The sequence below is a fragment of the Coregonus clupeaformis genome, chromosome 16 (assembly GCF_020615455.1).
Source record: "Coregonus clupeaformis isolate EN_2021a chromosome 16, ASM2061545v1, whole genome shotgun sequence".
NCBI classification, from domain to species: Eukaryota; Metazoa; Chordata; class Actinopteri; order Salmoniformes; family Salmonidae; genus Coregonus; species Coregonus clupeaformis.
Window position 1 is genome coordinate 713,245 of NC_059207.1, and position 6,000 is coordinate 719,244.

At 39.5% G+C, this 6,000-nt stretch overlaps 1 protein-coding gene across 4 annotated transcripts in view; it reads right to left on the reverse strand.

The window, feature by feature from the left end:
- LOC121559441 (radixin) overlaps positions 1 to 4,456 on the reverse strand; it is a 29,084-nt gene extending 24,628 nt beyond the window's left edge. For 2 of the 4 annotated variants that reach the window (XM_041872675.2, XM_041872671.2), the window contains exon 1: positions 3,662 to 3,882. The gene's annotated coding sequence lies outside the window, so the exon portion shown is untranslated. Of the gene's footprint in view, positions 1 to 2,927; positions 2,991 to 3,661; positions 3,883 to 4,121; positions 4,178 to 4,395 lie in introns of those variants that run through there. The other 2 variants (XM_041872674.2, XM_041872673.2) reach the window with 2 other exon arrangements.
- Positions 4,457 to 6,000: the final 1,544 nt, after the last annotated feature.

Below are 6,000 nucleotides of genomic sequence, written 5' to 3' on the forward strand. Positions count from 1 at the left end.
GAGTTCCATATCCGGATCTTGATTTGCTTTTTAATATGCTGAAAATAAGGACGATTTCTGATGCATTTCTGAGTTTTCACCATATGCTCAATAATTTCTCAAATATGAAATTCATATTTTTCTTTCATGCACATATCATTTTCGTATTCCCTCTGGATATCATACATGGTATGGCCAGATATTGACTCATTAGCTATCTTGAGATAGGCCTATGTAGACATCTTATTTTCTCTATGAGGACAAATTCTGACAGTAGGACTACATAGTATATTTTCTCAGCACAAACAATGCATATGCTGAGGTGACTGAGGTCCACATCAGGATCTTGATATGGTTTTTTATATGCTAAATAAGGACAATTTCTGATGCTTATTTGAGTTGAGGACATGTTCAATAATCAAGCCTCAAGGTGACAGCTAACGTTTTAAAATGTGTGGGCGTATTTTGTATTACTGGTTAATATAAGATTTGGCTAGCTAGTTTGTACCAGCTCGTTTTCTCATCTTGAATGAAGCAGGTACTTAAGACTCTAAATTGTCATATTTCATCCATAACAAACAGGGCTGACAGGGGTATTGAGGGTGTGCAACTTCTATTTTCTGTTAAATAAATAAAATACATTTTTAGCAAAGATTGGCCTAAGTCTGCATCTTTACAGAAAACAGGTGTTGTGATTGGAGCTCTGGATTTGCTATGCTGCATTTTTTAAAACAGAAATAGCAGAGATGTGCTTTGGATTAAATATGACAATATTTTCTTTTCTGTGCCTTGCAGCCTACTACTGAATATGGTGCAAATGTATGCTCAGATATGTCAACTTCATGTGAAGAAGCACAAAGATTTTCGGCACCTGAACAGGTACAATTATTTGGACGCTGGAATAAATTACAAATAACGCAAAAAAACACACAATAGTACAATTGGTTAGAGGGCTGTAAAATGGCAGCCATCTTCTCCGGCGCCACTTCTACAATCCAACAATATATTATGACAACATTTTGTGACTTTGTTTGTTTTGGTCTTCGGCAAGGTTTGTTTTCGGTTGTTCATGCACACAAACATTTTTCGAGGCAAGCCGAAGTAGGCAGCTGAAGTCTAGGCCCCTTCGTAGGTGATTGGTCAACATTAGGGATTCTTCAATGAAGTGTTTGTTGCCATTCAACAAGACACGACTCGTTTTCGTGCAAATTTTTTCACTTGAGAAATACTGCACCAAAAATCTTAGATGTAAAATTGCACAACTAATATCTCCTTGTCAAACACTTATTACAGATTTCTTGAGTTATCTTAGATTAATTCAGACAATTTTGAGGACGAGTATATTGTCTATGGCGTCTCAAGATGGACAAACTACTATTGCCACTTTTTTCTTGTTTTTCAAGCAAAGGTCTTGTAAGTGAGTATGCGAGCACACTCGTTCGGTTCAACCAGCCGAGTTCGGGTAGGTGCCAGCCGAACTGAAGTATGATGACGCCTTTACACTTAGTGTATACTGATGTTTCCAAAGCTAGGGCTGACAATGAGGACTTGTGAAGAGCAGAATCAACAACCTCTGCATAATCAAAACAGTTGCTTTGTGGAAAGGTGTTAAAGTTCATAGTTAGCCATTGTTATGTAAACGACTGCTGAAAAGTACCAGTGGCCTGGCTTTGGCCCCAAGTGAGAGTAGGTCAGCCGGACCCATGGCCCAGTGAGACACGGGTGCCGGCCCGCGTAGATGTAAACAGAAAAGCCTGAGTCTTTTGGGTGAGGGATGGAGAGAAGTTAAATCTACTTCATGTTTTGTTTCCTTGCCATGACACTAACAATAACACGATACTGGTATCTTCCCGGCCCAATCAGACGGTCAGTGATAAGTTGTAACATTGTGTGCACCTCTGATGTCACAGGAAGGCCAAAAAGATAATCAAGGACATCAACCACTCGAGCCCAATTGTGGGGCGGCGCACAATTGGCCCAGCGTCGTTCAGGGTAGGGGAGGGAATGGCCGGCAGGGATGTAGCTCAGTTGGTAGAGCATGGCGTTTGCAACGCCAGGGTTGTGGGTTCGTTTCCCACGGGTGGCCAGTAATAAAAAAATTAAATAAAATAAAAAGAATAATAGATAATAATGTATGCACTCACTAACTGTAAGTCGCTCTGGATAAGAGCGTCTGCTAAATGACTAAAATGTAAAAATGAGCCACTGCCTGTTCACCCTGCTATCATCCAGAAGGCGAGGTCAGTACAGGTGCATCAAAGCTGGGACCGAGAGAATGAAAAACAGCTTCTATCTCAAGGCCATCAGACTGTTAAATAGCCATCACTAGCGCATTAGAGGCTGCTGCTGCCTATTGAAATCACTGGCCACTTTAAGAAATGGAACACTAGTCACTCATCTCATATGTATATACTGCATTCTATTCTATAATATTATTCTGTATCTTAGTCCATGCCGCTCTGTCATTGCTTGTCCATATATGTATATATTCTTAAATCCCATTCCTTACTTTTTTGTGTGTATTGGGTATACGTTGTGAAATTGTTAGATATTACTGCACTGTGGGAGCTAGAAGCACACGCATTTTGCTACACGTGGTCCTCTGTAGGTCAATTGGTAGAGCATGGCGCTTGTAACGCCAGGGTAGTGGGTTCAATCCCCGGGACCACCCATATGTAAAAATGTATGCACGCATGACTGTAAGTCGCTTTGGATAAAAGCGTCTGCTAAATGGCATATTATTATTATTATTACACTTTGATTTGATGCAGTGCATTGAGTCCTGAGCAAACACTCCCAATATTTGGTTCATTTCAAAAGTTCATGTTTCTTAAAAATGACTGGCTACCATGTAGGCAATTCAAAGAACCCAAATCCACCAGATCATTGGCATTAATGTCCCTCAACATATGTTTCAAACAGATGGTAAATTGAGTTAAGTTTAGTACCTTAGACAGGACCGAGAAGTTCAGTGTGCCTGAACGCACTTATGTACAGCTGCTGATTATTTCCTGCAAAAAATAAATGTCATGCGTAAAAAACGTTGGGTTGGACCGGTGTGTGTAATGCCCTGGGGTACTTAAGTATTGGCGCCTGTTGAAAATAACGGAATTATTTGTAGGCTGTCATTTATAGACCCTGATAGCGTTGAGCAATATTGTTTCAACCAATGCAACACTGGTTACACTACTCACCGGCCCGCCCTTCCCTTTACAATAGATGACAACCTTCGAAACGCGCCAATGCTACATTGTAACAGGAAACCCAACTAATGAAACGAAATTATACATGCTAATAATGATACACTATGTTTATATTATATTATAGGCTACATTTCAGGTCTAATAACACGAGGCAGTGCATTTCACACTAACAAAAACGTTATTGCAAACAAGATAAGTCCAGTTTTGAAATCTTCGCGAGATAGATGTGACCGCATGTCACAGACGAAAGCACAACACTAGGCTAAGTGCAAACTCTTATTGCGCAAATAATAAAGTAGCTTATCTTCCAAAAAACTGTTTTCAGAGATTCATACAGTTTTAATTTCCCCACAAATGTATCAGTAATAGTTTGAAATGAAGGCCTGCCTTTGCCTACTTTTGCAACACGTCGAGTACACAAAAATCGCCCCTTTTTCATCAGCTTGAAGAAGCTCTTCTCAGGAGACAGACTAACTCACCTCTGGTGAAGGACTACGGCTTCAAATACCGACAAAATCCTGAGTATTCAAGGCTTTCAGGTTATCCACACTGTAAACTAAACGACTATATTTCATGTACCCTTGTCACCTCCAATTTTCTCGTGAAGCCTGTTAGAACGGACATGAGTGTGAACCGTGCAATTGAGATCCACCGTAAGGCGATTTGTGAAGACATTCAATATGGCCGTCGGACTAGTCGAGGCCAGGCGTGGTTCATTTAATATGTGGGGTACGCGCTCTGCTCTGCTCTGCTCAGCAGCAGCGATGAGAACTCCCCCAACTTTAAAATAGAGTATTCTAACAGTGGATGTACATCATACAGTCATAGTTGTGTATACACTCATTGTATACCAATATATCATACTGAATGGAGGGAGAAGATCTACATACCAAATCCTACGAATTGCCCTGAAGTCAGGTTGCGCACACACACACACACCTTGATATGAGAAAGACCTGTCCTCTCTCCCCTTATTCCATTTTCTTTCCATTCACCTGTGGATCAAATATAGAATATGAAGTATGAATGAGAAATAGAACAACAACAAGGAGGAAAGTCAGTGCACAAAGGGAAACAGTATCCATATTAGTTATATTACATCATAAAGAACATAGAAGAAAGGTAGACCTACTTTGGTATCACAATGTGGTAACAGTTCTGTCTCACAAATAAGGACCGTCTGCTATGATTTCTGTGAATAATTCTCTCATACCTGCTTTGTAAAACACTGAACCCTTTTCCATTAAGCTCTTGTCTTCACAAACACTGAACCGTTTTCAATGAAGCTCTTGTCTTCGCAGAGTATCACACAAATAACTCCCTCACTCAATAATCCTTCAAGGCAATGCAATGAATTCAAACATGAGAGTTACACATTATGGACCAACTTATAATACTTATAATGTTCAGCTCTGTGCAGCTCTTTGTTTAAATGTAATCAGTTGGTTTTGTTGGGCTATATTTGTTGTGAGCCTAAATGGGTATCCTCTTGAAAAAGTGAATAATTCCATACTGCATTCCCTGCCATTCTGATCCTTCTTTACTAACACATCCTTTGCATATTATGTCATCTAGTGGACACAAACTGTTATTACACAAAGGAGACACAAAGAAGTGTATCTTCAAAAACACTGGTTTAGACATTTCCTTGACCAAGCAATTAGACATAACTTTAGTGGCGACCAGTCATTCAGGGCAGGTCAAAGCCCCACCTGTTTTGAACCCCACCTGTTTAGCTAATATATATATATATATATATATATATATATATATATATATATAAATATATATATACAGTACCAGTCAAATGTTTGGACACACCTACTCATTCCAGGGTTTTTCTTTATTTTTTAACAATTTTCAACATTGTAGAATAATAGTGAAGACATCACAACTATGGAATAACACATATGGAATCATGTAGTAACCAAAAAAGTGTTAAACAAATCAAAATATATTTTATATTTGAGATTCTTCAAAGTAGCCACCCTTTGCCTTGATGACAGCTTTGCACACTCTTGGCATTCTCTCAACCAGCTTCATGAGGTAGTCACCTGGAATGCATTTCAATTAACAAGTGTGCCATGTTAAAAGTTAATTTCTTTCCTTAAAGTCTATGAGCCAATCAGTTGTGTTGTGTCAAGGTAGGGGTGGTATACAGAAGATAGCCCTATTTGGTAAAAGACCAAGTCCATATTATGGCAAGAACAGCTCAAATAAGCAAAGAGAAACAACACTCCATCATGACTTTAAGACATGAAGGTCAGTCAATATGGAAAATGTCAAGAACTTTGAACGTTTCTTCAAGTGTAGTTGCAAAAACCATCAAGCGCTAGGATGAAACTGGCTCTCATGAGGACCACAACAGGAAAGGAAGACCCAGAGTTACCTCTGCTGCAGAGGATAAGTTTATTAGAGTTAACTGCACCTCAGATTGTAGCCCAAATAAATGCTTCACAGAGTTCAAGTAACAGACACATCTCAACATCAACTGTTCAGAGGAGACTGCATGAATCAGGCCTTCATGGTCAAATTGCTGCAAAGAAACCACTACTAAAGGACACCAATAAGAAGAAGATTCTTGCTTGGGCCAAGAAACACGAGCAATGGACATTAGACCGGTGGAAATCTGTCCTTTGGTCTGATGAGTCCAAATTTGAGATTTTTGGTTTCAACCGCCTTTGCTGGTGACACTGTCAGTGATTTATTTAGAATTCAAGGCATACTTAACCAGCATGGCTACCACAGCATTATGCAGCGATATGCCTGGTTTGCGCTTAGTGGGACTATCATTTGTTTTTCAACAGGACAATGACCC